Source organism: Triticum dicoccoides, chromosome 1A, assembly GCF_002162155.2.
Source record: "Triticum dicoccoides isolate Atlit2015 ecotype Zavitan chromosome 1A, WEW_v2.0, whole genome shotgun sequence".
In the NCBI taxonomy this organism is placed as follows: domain Eukaryota; kingdom Viridiplantae; phylum Streptophyta; class Magnoliopsida; order Poales; family Poaceae; genus Triticum; species Triticum dicoccoides.
The window spans coordinates 233,570,681-233,589,629 of NC_041380.1; positions in this window are offsets into that span (position 1 = coordinate 233,570,681).

The following is an 18,949-nucleotide window of genomic DNA, read 5'->3' on the forward strand; positions in this document are numbered from 1 at the left end:
GGACGTTGTCCGGTCGGATCCGGACACGTCCGTCGGTGGCGGGGTTGATCTGTTTTTTAGGAGGAGGACGGGGAGGAAGACGAGATCCGAAATGGAGGGGGTATTAATAGGCATAGAGGGAGCTAGGAGAGTCCAAATGAGGTGCGGTTTTCGGCCACGCGATCGTGATCGAACGCTCTAGGACATGGAGCAGAGTTTGGTGGGTTTTGGGACAATTTTTGGGGGTGTTGGGCTGCAACACACACGAGGCCTTTTCGGTCCCTCGGTTAACCGTTGGAGTATCAAACGAAGTCCAAATGATACGAAACTTAACAGGCGGTCTACCGGTAGTAAACCAAGGCCGCATGACAAGTCTCGGTCCAATACGGAAATGTTTGAACCCCACACACGAAAGAAGACTAGAAATGACCACCGGAGGAGAACGAAGCGCCGGAATGCAAAACGGACAACGGGGAAAATGCTCGAATGCATGAGATGAACATGTATGCAAATGCAATGCACGAGATGGCATGATAAGAGATGCACGAAAAAGAAAACAACACACGGAGACAAAGACCCGAACCCGAGAAATAAATATAACTTAGCGCCGGAGACGGCAAGAGTTGGATACAAATATGGAAATTATATCTGGGGCGTTACAACACTCCACCACTATGAAAAGATCTCGTCCCGAGATCTAGGACTGAAAGAACTCCGGGTACTCAGAACGGAGGTGATACTCGCGTTCCCAGGTAGCTTCACGGTCGGAATGGTGAGACCACTTGACTTTGAGAAATTTAATTGACTTGTTGCGAGTCTTGCGTTCAGTCTCTTCAAGAATAGCAACTGGGTGCTCACGATAAGAGAGATCTTCTTGGAGCTCAATGTCCTCTAAGTTGACGGTGCGGTCAGGAGTCTTGAAGCACTTTCGAAGCTGAGAGACATGGAACACATCATGAACATTTGCAAAGTTTGAATGAAGCTCGAGTTGATAGGCGAGGTCGCCTCTCTTGCTGACAATCTTGAAAGGTCCCACGTATCTAGGGGCAAGCTTCCCTTTGATACCGAAGCGACGAGTACCTTTCATGGGAGAGACGCGGAGGTAAACATGATCTCCGATCTCGAAAGCCAATTCACGGTGCTTACTATCATAGTAGCACTTCTGGCGGGATTGGGCTGCTTTGAGGTTATCACGAATGACTTTGCACATTTCTTCTGCTTCTGTGATTAAGTCATTACCCAGCAGCTGACGTTCACCGGTTTCAGACCAGTTGAGAGGGGTACGACACTTCCTGCCATATAGAATTTCAAAGGGGGCCTTGCCCGAACTTGCTTGAAAGCTGTTGTTGTATGAGAATTCAGCATAAGGAAGACAGTCCTCCCACTTCATGCCGAAAGAAATCACACAAGCCCTGAGCATGTCTTCGAGAATCTGGTTGACACGCTCGACTTGAGCGCTCGTTTGAGGATGAAAAGCGGTGCTGAAGTGGATACTGGTGCCCATGGCCTTCTGAAAAGAATCCCAAAACTTGGAGGTAAAGATGCTGCCACGGTCTGAAGATATCACTTGAGGAATACCGTGCAGAGAGACAATGCGAGAGGTATAGAGTTCCGCCAATTGAGCTGCAGTGATCGACTCTTTGATAGGCAGAAAATGAGCCACTTTGGTGAGCTTGTCGATGACAACAAATATAGCATCATTGCCACGCTTGGACTTTGGAAACCCAGTCACGAAGTCCATTTCAATGTGGTCAAACTTCCATTCTGGAATGGCAAGAGGTTGGAGGAGACCTGCTGGCCTTTGGTGTTCTGCCTTCACTCTTCTACAGACATCACACTCGTTCACGAATTGAGCGATCTCGCGCTTCATTCGAGTCCACCAATAAGTTTGCTTGAGATCCTGATACATCTTCGTACTACCAGGGTGGATGGAGAGGAGAGAGTTGTGAGCCTCGTTCATGATCACCTTACGAATTTCACCTTTGGGCACAACAATTCGATCCTCGAAGAAGAGAGTGTCTTTGTCATCAAGTCGGTAACACTTGTACTTGGACTGACTCTTTGCAATACCAATCTTCACCTTTTTCACCATAGCATCAAGGAGCTGGGCTTGGCGAATCTGGTCTTCTAAGGTAGGAGAGACTTGAAGGTTGGCGAGGAAACCTTGAGGAACAATTTGCAGATTAAGTTTGCAGAAAGCTTCACAAAGCTCGGGTTGATAAGGCTTAAGAATCAGACTGTTGCAATATGCTTTCCTGCTCAAAGCGTCAGCAATCACATTGGCCTTGCCTGGAGTATACTCAATACTCGGATTGTACTCTTGAATCATCTCGACCCATCGAGTCTGCCTGAGGTTGAGATTAGGCTGGGTGAAGATGTACTTGAGACTCTTGTGATCAGTGAAAATATCCACTTTCCTTCCCAATAGAAGATGTCTCCAAGTCAACAAAGCGTGCACAACTGCCGCCAACTCGAGATCATGAGTGGGGTAGTTCTTCTCATTAGGTTTCAACTGGCGAGAGGTATAAGCAACAACTTTCTTCTCTTGCATCAGTACAGCACCGAGACCTTGGAGAGAGGCATCACAAAAGACCTCGTACGGCTTGGTTTCATCAGGCGGAGTCAGAACTGGAGCAGTGATCAACTTCTCTTTCAAAGTGTTGAAAGCAATATCACACTCCGGAGACCAAACATACTTGACGTGCTTCTGAAGAAGATTTGAGAGAGGCTTGGCGATCTTAGAAAAGTTTTCAATGAATCTTTTGCAATAGCTTGCGAGACCGAGGAAACTGCGGAGTTGCTTCATGTACTGAGGAGGTTCCCAATTCACAATTGCGGACACCTTCTCAGGATTCACGGAAATGCCCTTGGCAGAGATGATATGACCAAGATAAAGAACTTCATCGAGCGAAAATTCACACTTGGAGAACTTGGCGTAGAACTGATGTTCCCTGAGCTTGTCAAGAACCCAATGCAAGTGCTTGGCATGATCTTCCTTGTACTTGGAGAAAACTAGAATGTCGTCAAGATAGACCAAAACGAAGTCATTGGTGTAGGGGCTGAAGATGAAGTTCATCATGCGAGAGAACGTCGGAGGAGCGTTGGCGAGGCCAAAAGAAATGACGGTGTATTCATATGAACCAAAGCTTGTTCTGAACGCCGTCTTGGGAATATCTTGCTCATGAATTCGAATCTGATGATAACCCATACGGAGATCAAGCTTGGAGAATACTTGAGCACCCTTGAGTTGTTCGAACAGCTCATTGATGTTGGGAAGTGGGTATTTGTTCTTGATGGTCTTCTTGTTCACTGGACGGTAATCAACACAAAGTCGACTCGATCCATCCTTCTTCTTCACAAAAAGAACACCACAACCCCACGGAGAAGTACTAGGCCGGATGAGACCCAATCTTTCTTGCTCATCGAGTTGTTTCTTCAACTCCTTCAACTCTTCGGGGCCGAGCTTGTAGGGACGTTTGCACACAGGTTCCGTACCGGGCTCAAGTTCAATAACAAATTCAACCGGCCGGTTTGGAGGCATCCCTGGAAGTTCTTCTGGAAAAACGTCTTGATACTCACAAACAACCGGAATCTGCGAAATAGCATCCAATTCACCCTTCTCATTGAGAGAAAACAACCGGATGGTATTATCCCGAGCAGCAAAGACAATTACATCCTCAGACGAATGAGTCAGTTGAATCTGCCTGGCTGCACAATCAAGCTGAGCTTTATGCTTAGAGAGCCAGTCCATCCCAAGAATAAGATCAATGTCAGAATTGCCAAGAACCACCGGAGAAGAGAGAAACTTGCAGTCGCCCAAAGTGATTGTAACATCCGGAACACACACTCGAGATGTCAAGAGGCTGGCCGGAGAGTCAATAGACAACGGTCTCGGCAACATTTGAGTAACAAAATCATGCTTGGAAGCAAAAGGTCTCGAGATGAAACAATGCGATGCACCAGTGTCAAAAAGAACTTTTGCAGGAATATCATTAACAGGAAGGTTACCCATGATCACATCTGAAGAATCCTCTGCCTGAGCTGCATTCACCATATTGACCTTGGCATGCTTGGGGTTGTGCTTGACCACAGCTGTACTTGCCGATCTGACAGGAGGAGGAGGAGGAAGACGCCTCTGGTTGGTACACTTGTTTGCATAGTGACCCTTCTGTTGGCACTTGTTGCACGTGACCTCTGAAAGTGGACGGTGATACGGAGCACTCGGCCTTGGCGCTTGAGACGAAGACTTGTTCTGAAAGCCTGGGTTGGGTGGGTGGGAGAAACCACTGCCACCTTTGCTCTTCTGCTGATACGGCTGATGGAACGGAGGAGGAGGAAGCCAATACTTCTGCTGCTTGAGCACTTGAGTAGAGGAAGATGGAGTAACATCTCTGGCACGCTTCCTGGAAGCATCACACCTCATCTGAGCAGCCTCTTGCTTTAGTGCCATGTTGTAGAACTCATCGTATCTCAACGGCTCAAAGAGGACAAGAGCGAGCTGAATTTCCTCACGAAGACCACCCCTGAACTGATAGATCATGCTCTTCTCATCAGGAACATCCTGCTTGGCAAAACGGGCGAGCTTCTGGAACAACTTGTTGTAGTCATAGACAGACAAAGAGCCTTGCTTCAGATTGCGGAATTCCTGACGCTTACTTTCAACCACACTTTGAGGAATGTGATGAACGCGGAAATCTTGACGGAAATCATCCCAAGTGATAACACGTCCACCTCTGGAATCCTTGTACTGCTGGAACCACTCTGCAGCCTGATCTTTGAGCTGGAAAGAAGCGAACTTGACGAAATCTTCAGGCCTGACGTTGCTGCATTCAAAATGCTTGCCCAGATCCACTAGCCAATCGTCAGCATCGGTAGCCTCAACACAACCGCTGAACGTCTTTGGGCCATTTGCGAGGAACTGGTTTAGAGTAGCAAAGTGGTGCTGATTATGGCCTTGATTCCCTTGACTGCCTTGATTGCGCTCTTGGAGAATTTGCATGACCAACTGTGTGTTTGCATTAGTAGCGGCCATCACAGCTTGCCATGCTTCTGGAGGAGGCGGAGGTGGAGGCGGATCAGGATTCGGAGTCGTGCGCGTTGGAGGAGCCATCCTGAACAGGTTGACCACCATTAGCACACAAATAGACAAGTATTGAAGCTGAATCCAACGGAATGAAATTGCAACATAAAGTCTTCACATCCGAACACAATGAACGAATGCATTTCTCTTGAAGTGGTCACATATCCATAAATTGAGAAGCCACGAAGAATTAAGGAAGAGAAATAAATCAACAAGGTACGGATCAAGAACGAATAATCGGTAAGAAATCCCAATCTCAAACCAATATCCGTGGAAGAAGAACTAGAGCTACTAGAATTCCCACCTATGAAATTCCCGAACCTTTCCGGTTATGCAATCAGGTGTTGGGGATACAGGGGAAGCATAATATCTCACCCAAACTAGCAAATCCTACATCCAGTTGTATCCATCCTTCAACACATAACCAAGAAAACTTCGGAAACCATCTACCTCAACCTTCGAAAAGCATCCGTTATACAAGTTATGGCGATACTCCCGAACTCCCGCCCCAGTACTGGGTGGCGTCGAGGTTATCTCACCAACGAACTGCATAAAAGAGATTTTCGATGTCGGCGAACATATCTCAAGTATACCAGAATTGCAACGATAAAATTGTGACGACAACACCTCGGAGCTCAACTCCCCGGGACACTGCCACAACCCCTAAAGACAGGAGGCACCAAGAACAATGTTCTCGTCACAAAACCATCGGAACAAAACCAAGATACTCGCGTGATCCTAAAAAAAATTTAATGAAATTTGAGAAGAGAAGAGTCAAAGCTCTACGTCAGGATGCCTTACCAGAGCGATGAGGAGACTGGGAAGTAAAAAGAATTCCTAAGCTCTCCGATATATAATTCCTAAGGACTCAAAACATTTTTTTCTAGACACAACTCGGCTGCTAAAAACGATCAAGCAATGGGGGCTCCTAAGGTCGGGGAAGGCTCTGATACCAACTTGTAACGCCCTCGATGCGGCTATATCTCCCACGTGTCGAGGCACGACTTAGAGGTATAACCGCATTGAAAGCAATGTCGCAAGTCGGGAAATCATTACACATCCCATGTAATACATAATAAAAGGGGGAGATAACATAGTTGGCTTACACTCGCCACGTCACATCAGAGTACATAAATAACATCCATCATACAAATCACTCATGGCCCGACGACGGTGCCAAAATAGAAAAGACCCCCAACATGCGACAAGGCCCTGAATCGATAACCCCAACTAGGCACCACTACTGATCATCCGGAAAAGACACGTAGTATCGCTGAGAGTCCTCGTCGAACTCCCACTTCAGCTCGTAATCGTCAACTGGAGCAGAAACACCTGGACCTGCATCTGGAGTTGTAGTATCTGTGAGCCACAGGGACTCAGCAATCTCACACCCACGCGATCAAGACTATTTAAGCTTATAGGACAGGTACGGCAATATAAGTGGAGCTGCAGCAAGCGACTAGCATATATGGTGGCTAACTTATACGCAAATGAGAGCGAGAAGAGAAGGCGAAGCACGAGCGAGAAGCTAAGGGAACATCCTGCGCAAGCATAACTCCAACACCGTGTCCACTTCCCGAACTCCGCCGAGAAGGGGCCATCACGGTAACACACACGGTTGATTCATTTTAATTAAGTTTAGTTAAAGTTATCTACAACCGGACATTAACAAATTCCCATCTGCCCATAACCGCGGGCACGGCTTTCGAAAGATCAATCCCTGCAGGGGGGTCCCAACTTAGCCCATAACAAGCTCTCACGGTCAACGAAGGAATAGACCTCCACCCAAGACACACCGATCAGACTCGGTATCTCGGTACAACAAGATGATTCGACAGGTTAAAACAAGTCCAGCAACACCGCCCGAATGTGCCGACAAATCCCGATAGGAGCTGCACATATCTCTTTCTCAGGGCACACTCAGATGAGCAATCCGTACAACTAAAACCAACCCTTGAGTTTCCCCGAGGTGGCGCTGCACAGGGCTCTAGTTCGGACCAACACTCAGAGGAGCACTGGCCCGTGGGGGGCTAAAATAAAGATGACCCTCGGGCTCCGGAAACCCAAGGGAAAAAGAGGCTAGGTGGCAAATGGTAAAACCAATGTTGGGCATTGCTGGAAAAGCTTTAATCAAGGCGAACTATCAAGGGGTTCCCATTATAGCCCAACCGCGTAAGGGACGCAACAATCCGGGAACATAACACCGATATGACGGAAACTAGGGCGGCAAGACTGGAACAAAACACTAGGCGAGAGGTCGAGCCTTCCACCCTTTACCAAGTATATAGATGTATTAAGATAACATAGCAATATAATGATATCCCAACAAGTAAATAAATGTTCCAACAAGGAACGGCTCCAATCTTCACCTGCAGCTAACAACGCTATAAGAAGGGCTGAGCAAAGCGATAACATAGCCAATCAACGGTTTGGTAGGACAATGGTGGGTTAGAGGTTCAATCATGCAATTGGGAGGCTGACAAGCAAATGGTAGGCATCACAGTAGTGGCAAAGCAAAAGAGCGAGCAAACTAGCATAGCAAAGATAGTAGTGATTTCGAGGGTATGATCATCTTGCCTGCACAGTTGTCAGAGTTGACTGGATCCTCACAAGCAAACTCAACGGGCTCCTCGGTAGCGAACTCGTCTCCCGGCTCTACCCAACAAGACAAACAAGCAACAAGGATACAATCAACCACGGGCAAGACCAAGCAATATGATGAAATGACGATATGCTATGCGGGATGCGATGCGGGATGCAAAATGCAAGATATGACAGGAAATGCATGAACCTGGCATCAAATTGGAAAACCAAGTGTGCCACTGGATAGAGGGGATGAAATCGCTTGAAAACGATATAAAGATCATAGGAATCGGAGCTACGGTTTGGAAATGGCGATCGTTTTACGAAACGAACCGATCTGCGATATACAGCAAGTAGGCTCCTAAATGCAACGAAATGAACATGCTACAACCACCCAACATGAAAACAAAATACATGGCAGTGATGTACACAAGATGGTTAACAAAACACTAGCATTGAGCCATAGGCAAATTCATCCATTAAGAGGTTCAAACAAGCATGGCTAAAACGCAAATGCAAAACAGATTCCAGACTTTGTGAAATTAACACTAGTCTGAAATTTCAGATCACGATGCTCTCTTCGGAGCAGCAAAACAACATGATAGAAAACCTGAACATGACAAGTAAGAACATGGCATGGAGCTATTCAACAAGCTTAACAAAACACACAAAGTAACCTGGGGCTAAAAGGGTTCACAAAATACTCTACCGAGCTCACGAACATAGCTCGAGCACAATCAGTTTTCAGACTTAGTGAAAACTGAGGCATGCAGAAATTTAACTCACGAAGGCATGTAAACAAGCTCGATGCACTCACTATGGTGCAAGTCATGGCAAGGAAAGCATATAACCAGCAAGAAGGCACAATGTGATAGCTACACATGGCAAGAACAAAGGCATAGCATGCATGGAACACTAACGGTAGCATCGGCAAAATCGCAAACAAGTTGACGATCTGCCCAGATTAACAACGAAGCAAAAGTTGAGCTCGATTGAGTCAACCTAGAGCACTCCACATATGTAAACAAAGACATGGATGGATATAGCATAACATAAATATCAAAACTCCCTTACTGATCATCCTCAAAAGAGGCACGGATCACTAGGAAACAAGCTGGACATATAGCATCATGAACTAAAATATCCCAGACTTAGTGAAAATCACTGTCTCTGAAATCAGCAATCTCAGGTACCTCTCTTCGCAAGCTTGCACAAGACAACACACACATCCTAAAAATGCATGGGTGGCACCTCTAGAAAAAAGACAAAATGCTTAACAATTCATCCCAAAGGGGCACAGGCATATCATGCACGAATTAAACATGGCAAAAATGACAAAAGTGCATGATGAACTAACGGATCTGCAATTTAACTCACGAAGCCTCCTTCTAACAGCATTTTGGGCATCAAGCTGACCTCAAATGCAAATGATGCAATGGAATGAAATGATGTACATGTCGAGGCGAAGATTTTGATATATCATATGCCCAAAACGGAGCTACAGTTGCGGAGATGCAAGCAGTCAAAGGTAGCACGAAAATTAGGGTTTCGGGGGAGAGAGGTCAACCTAGATCTAGATCCAGCGGCACGGACTACGAGGCGGCCGGGGCACTGTAGCACGAGTCGCCGGAGGAGCTCGTCGCCGGAGCCGGTGGAGGAGGGGAGGCCGGCGAGGCGGCGGGGAGAGGCCGGGGTGGCGCCGGGGAGGCCGGGGGAGGCCGGTGGCGGCGCCCGGCGGCGGTGGACGCGGCCCGCGCGCCGGCGAGGGCGGCGGCGGCCGGCGCCGATGCGGGCGGCGGGGCGCGCCGGTGACGAGGGCGGCGGTCGGCGGAGCGTCGGGCGGTGGCGGCCTCGGGCGAAGGAGGAGGCGGCGGCGGATCGGGCCTCGGGGGCCGGCGCTGGGCCTCGGGCCCGCGTCGGTGGCGGCGGCGAACTGGTCCCGCGGGGACACGTGGCGGCGGCGGGTTGGATGGCGGCGGCGGGCGGACGTTGTCCGGTCGGATCCGGACACGTCCGTCGGTGGCGGGGTTGATCTGTTTTTTTTTAGGAGGAGGACGGGGAGGAAGACGAGATCCGGAATGGAGGGGGTATTAATAGGCATAGAGGGAGCTAGGAGAGTCCAAATGAGGTGCGGTTTTCGGCCACGCGATCGTGATCGAACGCTCTAGGACATGGAGCAGAGTTTGGTGGGTTTTGGGACAATTTTTGGGGGTGTTGGGCTGCAACACACACGAGGCCTTTTCGGTCCCTCGGTTAACCGTTGGAGTATCAAACGAAGTCCAAATGATACGAAACTTAACAGGTGGTCTACCGGTAGTAAACCAAGGCCGCATGACAAGTCTCGGTCCAATCCGGAAATGTTTGAACCCCACACACGAAAGAAGACTAGAAATGACCACCGGAGGAGAACGAAGTGCCGGAATGCAAAACGGACAACGGGGAAAATGCTCGAATGCATGAGATGAACATGTATGCAAATGCAATGCACGAGATGGCATGACAAGAGATGCACGAAAAAGAAAACAACACACGGAGACAAAGACCCGAACCCGAGAAATAAATATAACTTAGCGCCGGAGACGGCAAGAGTTGGATACAAATATGGAAATTATATCTGGGGCGTTACACCTGCGCCCGCCTTTCGCCGCCGCCGCCTCGAGCGCCACCGCCGCCGCCCTCACCTCCGCCACCGCCGCCCGCCGCCGCCTCCCCACGCCGCCCCGCCGGACCCCGCCGCCGCCGACGCCGCCTCGCCGGAGCCGCGGCCACCCGTCTCGCCGCCCAAGCAGCCGAGGTTGACCCGCCGCCGGTTTTCTCGGAAAAATCGTTCGGTTTTCGCCGGTTTTGTTCGTTTTTTTGTTTCCGTTTTTTTTCTTTAGATCGGTTTTTTTTTCGGTTTAGGCTAATTAGCGAGCGTTCGCTCATTTGTTCGTTTTAACAAGCACGTTCTTCATTTAGATTCAGTTAACGAACATTCGTTCGTTAAACTGTTCGTCGTTTTTCTTTTTCACGGATTAAATCAGCGATTTTCTGATCGCGATTTCTGATCCAGTTTTCATTTTAGTTTAACTTTTCGCTCGTTTATCGAAATGAGGCGATTCAAGCGCCTGGAGTTTCGTCTCGAAACCCTCTTTCCGTTTAACCAACTCAAACAAGTTTTTGCCACTGTAAAAATTGCCCTAGATCCAGAATAGTAAATGAAGCCTGTTTCTTTGGTCGTTTGTCTTCCGTTGCTTCGTTCGATTTGATTCTTTTTGCCGACCGGAGTTTTTAAGTTGAACTTTCTGGTTAGATCTCTTATTTGATTTTTACCTATGCATTAGTTGAGTAATTATTGTATGCTTGTTTGTTTGTGATAGAGTACCCGGAGTGCGCCGCTTGCTACTTCGAATCGCTAGGTTTCCCGGATCATCAGCAAGGCAAGTAACACTTTGATCATGTTTTTCCCTCTACCTAGTTTTATTGCATTAGATCAATCCTCACACATTGCATGATTAGGATCTAATTAAATTGTGGGTTTGGGAAGTAGATGAGGTAGTACCTATTACCTGTTATTATCAAACCTTTGGGAGTTACTTCTACGTTTGCTTATTATGCCATGCTATGCTAGTAGACGTGGATTGGGTGAGTGTATCCATGACAGATGTGAGATTATTAATTAATGGTTTATTTTAGGTGGCAACTTAAATACACATTTAGGTGGATTGAGGCACCTGGGTATTCCAGCGATTGCCTGTTTTTCTTTATGGACCGCCACCCAGGCTCAAAGGGATCATGAGATTATTCATGCTAGAAACTTCCGTGTGCAGCCACAAGCTATTATGGGCTCTAGCATAGTTGATTAAGTCGTGCAAACTCTTACAGTGGTAGACTAGCAGATGTAGGGAATGTAGGTTGGTATGGTCTACCCGTTCGTAAGGTGCTAGCGCTTCTGAAAGACTATGTCTCGGTCATCCGTTTCTCAAACACCATGTAGTGCGAGAAATCCAATGGATGAGATCAAGTCCTGTGGGGAAAAGTGCGCAAACCTCTACAGAGTGTATAAACTAATCATGGTTAGTCGTGTCCCCGGTTATGGACATCTTGAGTATCTAGTACCTGGATTATCATGTGTATCTCAACATGTTACTCTAAATTAATTTTGTTGGGTTTGATTTAATGATGATGTTTAATTGGGATTGATAATGCTGTCAACCATTCTCAATGTTTAACAACCACCTTGATAGTTAAATAAATTATTCCTTTGCAGTAGGGAAAAATTGGCTTTACGCAAAACTGTAACCATAGAGCTTTCCACCAGCCAAATATGCATATAGAATAGCTGTTTCATTCCATTACTCTCTCTACTTTGCCAGCATATTCCGTGTGCTGACCCGTTTCGGGCTGCAACATTAATGTTGCAGACTTTTTAGATGACGATTAATGAATTTTAGGTCATGGTTCTATACTCAATGATGCCGTTGGAGTTGATGGACTCACTTATCTTCCAAGCCTTCCGCTGTTATCATTATTAGATGGCCTTACGCCATATTTTATTGTAATAAGTTCTCTTTTGAGACACTCGATGTAATAAGTGTGTGATTGCTACTCTGTTATAATTCCTTCAAGTACTGTGTGGTGTCAGCATTACTGATCCAGGGATGACACCTGAGCACAGAGATTGGACCGTTTGAGGTCTGGTTGCTACAACCTATCCACGACAACAAATATGCTATCCCTCCCCTTCTTTGTTCATGGTAAACCTAAAACAAAGTCCATAGATATATCCTTCCAAGGAACACTAGGTACAGGCAAGGGTATATATAAACCATGAGGATTGAGTCGTGACTTAGCTTTTTGACATGTAGTGCAGCGAGCAACAAAACTCTCAACATCCCGTCTCTTCTTTGGCCAAAAGAAATGTGTAGCAAGTATAAATTCCATCTTATTCACGCCAAAGTGTCCCATTAATCCTCCTCCATGCTCCTCCTGCAACAAGAAAAGACGAACGGAGCTAGCTGGAATGCATAGCTGGTTAGCACGAAACACAAATCCATCGTTAACAATGAACTTGTTCCAAGTTCTCCCTTCCTTACAATTCTCCAATACATCTTGAAATTCAGCATCATGCACATATTGATCTTTGATGGTCTCCAAACCAAATATTTTAAAGTCAAGTTGTGAAAGCATAGTATAATGACGAGACGATGCATCAGCAATAACATTTTGTTTACCCTTCTTGTGTTTAATGACATAAGGGAAAGTCTCAATGAATTCAACCCATTTAGCATGTCTACAGTTCAGTTTTGCTTGACTTTTAATGTGTTTCAAAGATTCATGATCAGAATGTATAACAAACTCCTTGGGCAATAAATAATGTTGCCATGTTTCTAAGGTCCGAACAAGAGCATATAATTCTATCATAAGTAGAATAGTTCAAACAATGCCCACTCAATTTTTCAGAAAAGTACGCAACAGGTTTGCCATCTTGTAATAACACACCTCCTAATCCAATTCTATTAGCATCACATTCAAGCTCAAAAGTCTTATTAAAATCAAGAAGTTGGAGTAAACGAGCATGTGTCAACTTATCTTTCAATACCGTGAAGGCTTCTTCCTGTGCGGTACTCCAAACAAAAGGCACATCCTTCTTTGTAAGCTCGTTGAGAGGTGCAGCAATGGTGCTGAAATCCCTCACAAAATGCCTATAGAAACCAGTGAGGCCAAGAAAACTCCTCACTTGAGTGACCGTTTTGGGCTGCGGCCAACTCTCAATAGCTTCAATCTTGGCTTTATCAACTTCAATTCCCTGTGGAGTAACAACACAACCAAGAAAAGATACTCTGTCGGTGCAAAAGGTGCACTTTCCAAGGTTACCAAACAAACGTGCATCACGTAGAGCAATAAAAGCATCACGTAAATGTTGCAAACGTTCCTCCAAAGATTTCTATAAATCAGTATATCATCAAAATAGACTACCACAAATCGTCCAATGAAAGCACGTCAAACTTCGTTCATTAATCTCATGAAAGTACTAGGTGCATTAGGTAACCCAAAAGGCATGACTAACCACTCATATAAACCAAACTTAGTTTTAAATGTTGTTTTCCATTCATCTCCCAATTTCATACGAATTTGATGGTATCCACTATGCAAATTAACTTTGGAGAATATTGTAGAGCCACACAATTCATCAAGCACATCATCTAGCCTAGGAATAGGATGACGGTAACGAATAGTAATATTATTAATGCCTCTACAATCACCACACATACGCGATGTACCATCCTTTTTTGGCACTAGAATAATAGGAACATCACAAGGGCTAAGGGATTCGCGAATATAACCTTTGTCGAGCAGCTCCTGGACTTGATGCATAATCTCCTTCGTCTCCTCTGGATTGGTACGGTATGGTGCACGGTTGGGTAGCGAAGCACCGGGAATTAAGTCAATCTAATGCTCAATCCCTCGAATAGGTGGTAATCCCGGTGGCACGTCTTGTGGAAAGACGTCAGCAAACTCCTGCAGAATGTTAGTAACAGCAGGAGGCAAAGAGGAAGGCACATCCTCGAATGAAAATAATGCCTCTTTTCACACAAAAGGATATCAAACAGATTAGCTGAAATATAGATCATCAATATCAGATTTGGTGGCAAGTAAACATGCACTTTTCAATTTAATTTCAGAAGGAACACTAGATGGTTTATTATTAGGCTTCATTTGTTGCTCAAATTCTTTTGCCACAATCTGATTTCACTCTTATTTTTCTCCTGTTTTGCTTTATTAGCTCTATTAATGTCATCTTTCAAAATGGAATCAGGAGTCATAGGAAGCAAAGTAATATTTTTATCCTTATGAACAAGAGTATACTGATTGTTTCTACCATGGTGTACAGATTTTTTTATCAAATTGCCATGGTCTACCAAGTAATAAGGAACATGCTTGCATAGATACCACATCACAATCAACATAATCAGCATATGTAGAGATACTAAACTGCACACGAACAATACATGTTACCTTAACCTTGCCGCTGTTGTTGAACCATTGGATGTAGTAAGGATGTGGATGTGATCTTGTGGTGAGAGATAGCTTCACCACCATCTCCATGCTAGCCAAATTGTTGCAGCTCCCTCCATCTATGATGACGCGAACAGAACGTTCCTTCACAACTCGCTTTGTATGGAACAAATTATGCCTCTGATTTTGCTCGGCTTGTGTAACCTGCACACTCAAAACACGTTGAGCAACTGAACTTTCATACCTGTCAGCATCTTCAGCAGCCATGTATTGCGTCTCATGATCAGAATCATATCCACCGTGTTCTTCACTTGTAATAAGAGCCAAAGTCTCCTCATCATAGTCACTAGCGGACTCATACCCACCATCCTCTGTAGCAATCATCACACGCTGAGATTTGCATTCTCTCACAAAATGTCCTCTTCCCTTACAACGACGATATAATATCACTCGTGTGCCTTGTTGATGCCATGGAAGAAGAAGAACTCTGTGCAGGCCCGATAGGGGTGCTCTTGGCAGATAATGGTGGTTGTGCCTGCTTCCTTGGATCACGGCTAGAGGTAACAGCTGATGGAGGTGTCGGTGCAGTAGAATGTGTGGAAGTAGAGGATGCACGCGGTGTCCATGATGAAGGTCGACCTGCAGAAAAGTTAGTCCGCGCCAATGCCTGTCGATCCTGCACTTCATGTTCAGCTTTACAAGCAAGATGGAATAAACGAGTGATATTATTATACTCCTTATATCCTAGAACGTCTTCTCAATGCCATCTATCTTCTCCATGGCCTCTTCAAATCTGTTTAGCACATCTTCTACTTGTCCACTCATCATTTGCTGAAACTTATCATGTAACTCTTTGTTCATCATGTTCTCCCAGTCAGTCTCATCGGCTTGTGATCCTACCATGGTTAGCAATAATAGAAACACACAAGAATATGGTCCTACAGACTACTAGGAAGTGGTGGCGGTGGTGTGGTGGACAGTCACAAATTCGTCAAGCGAATCTCAAATTCTTACCAGTTCTTACCAAGCAGCAGGTGGTGATCGGCAACCGTTGTAGTCAAAACTCTCAATAGCTTGGATAGAGCGATTGCCAAGGAGAGTCAAATGCACGGCGTAGATGTATGTGGAGCTAGGAAGGCTTATAGTATGGTAGCAAAAAGGGTCAGCAATAATCAATTCAGAGATGCAAAGTTGAATAAATGGTCACCGACGGTACTGTGCTGGTCCTAGGCTAGACCGTGCTAGAGACACGAGCCTAGAACACTAACAAAATCACAACGCTGCACGTAAACAAGGGAGGAGCATGCTCTAATTTTTTCTTTTTTTTCACTTTTGTTTGCACATTTTTTCCTCTTTTTTTTGCTCCGCAACAATTTTTTTCCAAAAAAGTCTACAAATGGTCTAAAAACTACCTAGCCAGAATTTTCCAGACTTAGTTTTTTTTGAAATTGGAACTATTTTTCTACTGCGGGTAACACGAAAGTTCGAGATTCTTTCTCTGTCATGACTCAGAGTATGGCGTGATATGGAAATCAAAAATAAAGCAACAAATACTGGACTCAGACTAGGATTGGTGGCGGAGATGAATCTGGTGGAAACTTGGACTGGTGGCGGATATATCTAGGGCGGTGGAACACGGACTGGTGGCGAATCTGTGCTGGAGGTGGACTCGGATTATCCTGATGGCGGTGGATATGTGGTATATGGCAGCAGTGATGACGATGGTGATATATGGCAGCAGTGATGATGATGGTGGTATATGGCAGCGATGATGACGATGGTGGTATATGGCAGCAGTGATGATGATGGTGGTATATGGCAGCGGTGATGATGATGATGCAGCGGTGGCGTGACAACTTGTGAACAGAATTCGAAATTCTAAAGGACTAGACACGACGATGCAACCGCAAATTCAAGAATGCAAAACCCTAAAAATATTATGCAAAGGCTCAGATTGGTTCGGATATGATGAACTAACCCTAATTTTTTGGCTTTTTCGTGGACTGTAGGTATTAAGAAAAGACTCAATCTAAATGAGGAAAAACTGTAAAATCTCACTGAGCAACCTAGAAATCTGATACCACTTGATAGAGGCAAAGGTGTCTCGTCTTTCGATGAGATGGTGGCTATCGTTTTGGAGGAAGTCGACTTTGACGATCCTACTACGAACGTGCGAAGATGTCGCGCCTTAGCAATCGCCAAACCAACTCCGAGAGGTTATTGACCACGCCGGAGCATGATCAACCTGACCACAAAGGTCTGTTTCCTGAAGGCAAACGAAGAACAAGCAAGAAACTAAGATTGCAATCTGGATATTGTGAATATAAGAGGAAAGCTTTATTGATCAAGGTGGGGTTCTATGACGCCTTTGTCTGGTCGATGAACACAAACGAAGTACGCGAAGTTGCAGCTATCGCGAAGTTTAATCTAAAAAAACCCAAAGTCTAAACGATGCCCTAAGGGCTGTATATATGGAGGAAACAGGAGGAAATTTAGTGGCCCTTGGAGGAGGGGTCCGAAACCAACCCTAACTCTTGTTTTCCCGTACATACGGACTCTAAAACCAGCCTATACTTAAGTATTTCGAAATTACATGGGTCTGGCCCAATAATAAGGTGACGCAACACCTAGAATAGCATCTGGACGAAATTTATGAAGTGGCATCTTGTATATTTCGTCCAAGGCTTCATGCACTCCTTATGGTGGCTTCATAGTCCTGAAATCATCACTTGCAACCCCATTTTTGTTCCCCTTGCGCATGACATCATCTCCATGCTTGGTCTTGCTCCAGTGTTCATCCCTCTTATCCATGCCAGGCCCTTCATTTGTAAGCAAAACAAATGTATCCAATTTAGGCAGCATCATATTCTCATGAACATTAGAATCATTACCAAGAAACAAAAGTACCTGATAATTTAATTGGCATGCGCGAGCTCTAGTAATTGGTCCAGTATATGTAGCAGTAGGGGCTGTGGGTGTAACAATGGTATTGATGTCCTCATCAATGTTATTGTTGATGCATTGTCTTGTCGCTATACTATGCTTTCACAAATTGACTTCAAAATATTTGGTTTGGAGACCATCAAATATCAATATGTGCATGATGTTGATTTTAAAGATGTAATGCAGAATTGTAAAGAAGGAAGAACGTGGAACAAGTTCGTCGTTAATGATGGATTTGTGTTCCGTGCTAACAAGCTATGCATTCCAGCTAGCCCCATTCATCTTTTGTTGTTGCAGGAAGCGCATGGAGGAGGGTTAATGGGACACTTTGGCATGAAGAAGATAGAGGACATACTTGCTATACATTTATTTTGGCCAAAGATGAGATGGGATGTTGAGCGTTTTGTTGCTCGCTGCACTACATGTCAAAAAGCTAAGTCATGACTCAATCCTGATGGTTTATATATGCCTTTGCCTGTACTTAGTGTTCCTTGGGAGGATATATCTATGGACTTCGTTTTATGTTTACCTCGAACAAAGAAGGAGAGGGATAGCGTATTTGTTGTCGTGGATAGATTCTCAAAAATGGCACACTTTATACCATGTCATAAAAGCGATGACGCTATTAATGTTGCTGATTTGTTCTTTCGTGAAATTATCCGCTTGCATGGTGTGCTAAATACTCTTTTTTCGGATCGTGATACTAAATTTCTTAGCCACTTTTGGAGATGTTTATGGGCTAAGTTGGGGACTAAACTGCTTTTTAGTACAACTTGTCACCCCCAAACTGATGGACAAACCGAAGTAGTCAATAGAACATTGTCTACTATGCTTAGGGCTGTTTTCAAGAATAACAAGAAAATGTGGGAAGAATGCTTGGCTCATATTGAATTTGCTTATAATCGTTCATTGCATTCTACTACTAAGATGTGCTGATGTAGGGTGGAACCCTAGATAGCCGATCTTTCACGTAAGGAGCGGATCCCGTGAAGAACATGAGGGGAAACACGAGAGAATCACTCAAACCAGCAAGAACGATCAAACATGTGCTTGATCCTCGAAACACAAGGAGAGATACACGATCCAAAGTCAACAAAGGATGATACAAGAGGTAACCGGTTCTTCTCCGTAAGGAGGTCTTGAATCCAAGAGGGGATCTTCCCGTGAGGGGTTTTGAATCCAAGGTGGATCTTCTCCATAGAGGCCGCGGTTTCTTTTGTGGAGTAGATCTGATATGGATGAGCAAAGCTCTATCTGTAATGAGCTACTACTTTGCTAACTCTAACTAGGAGGAGGAGGAGGGGGTCCATATAAAGTGTTAGCCCACGAAGGGGTAAGTGAGAGGGGGGATACATGGGCCCTTGG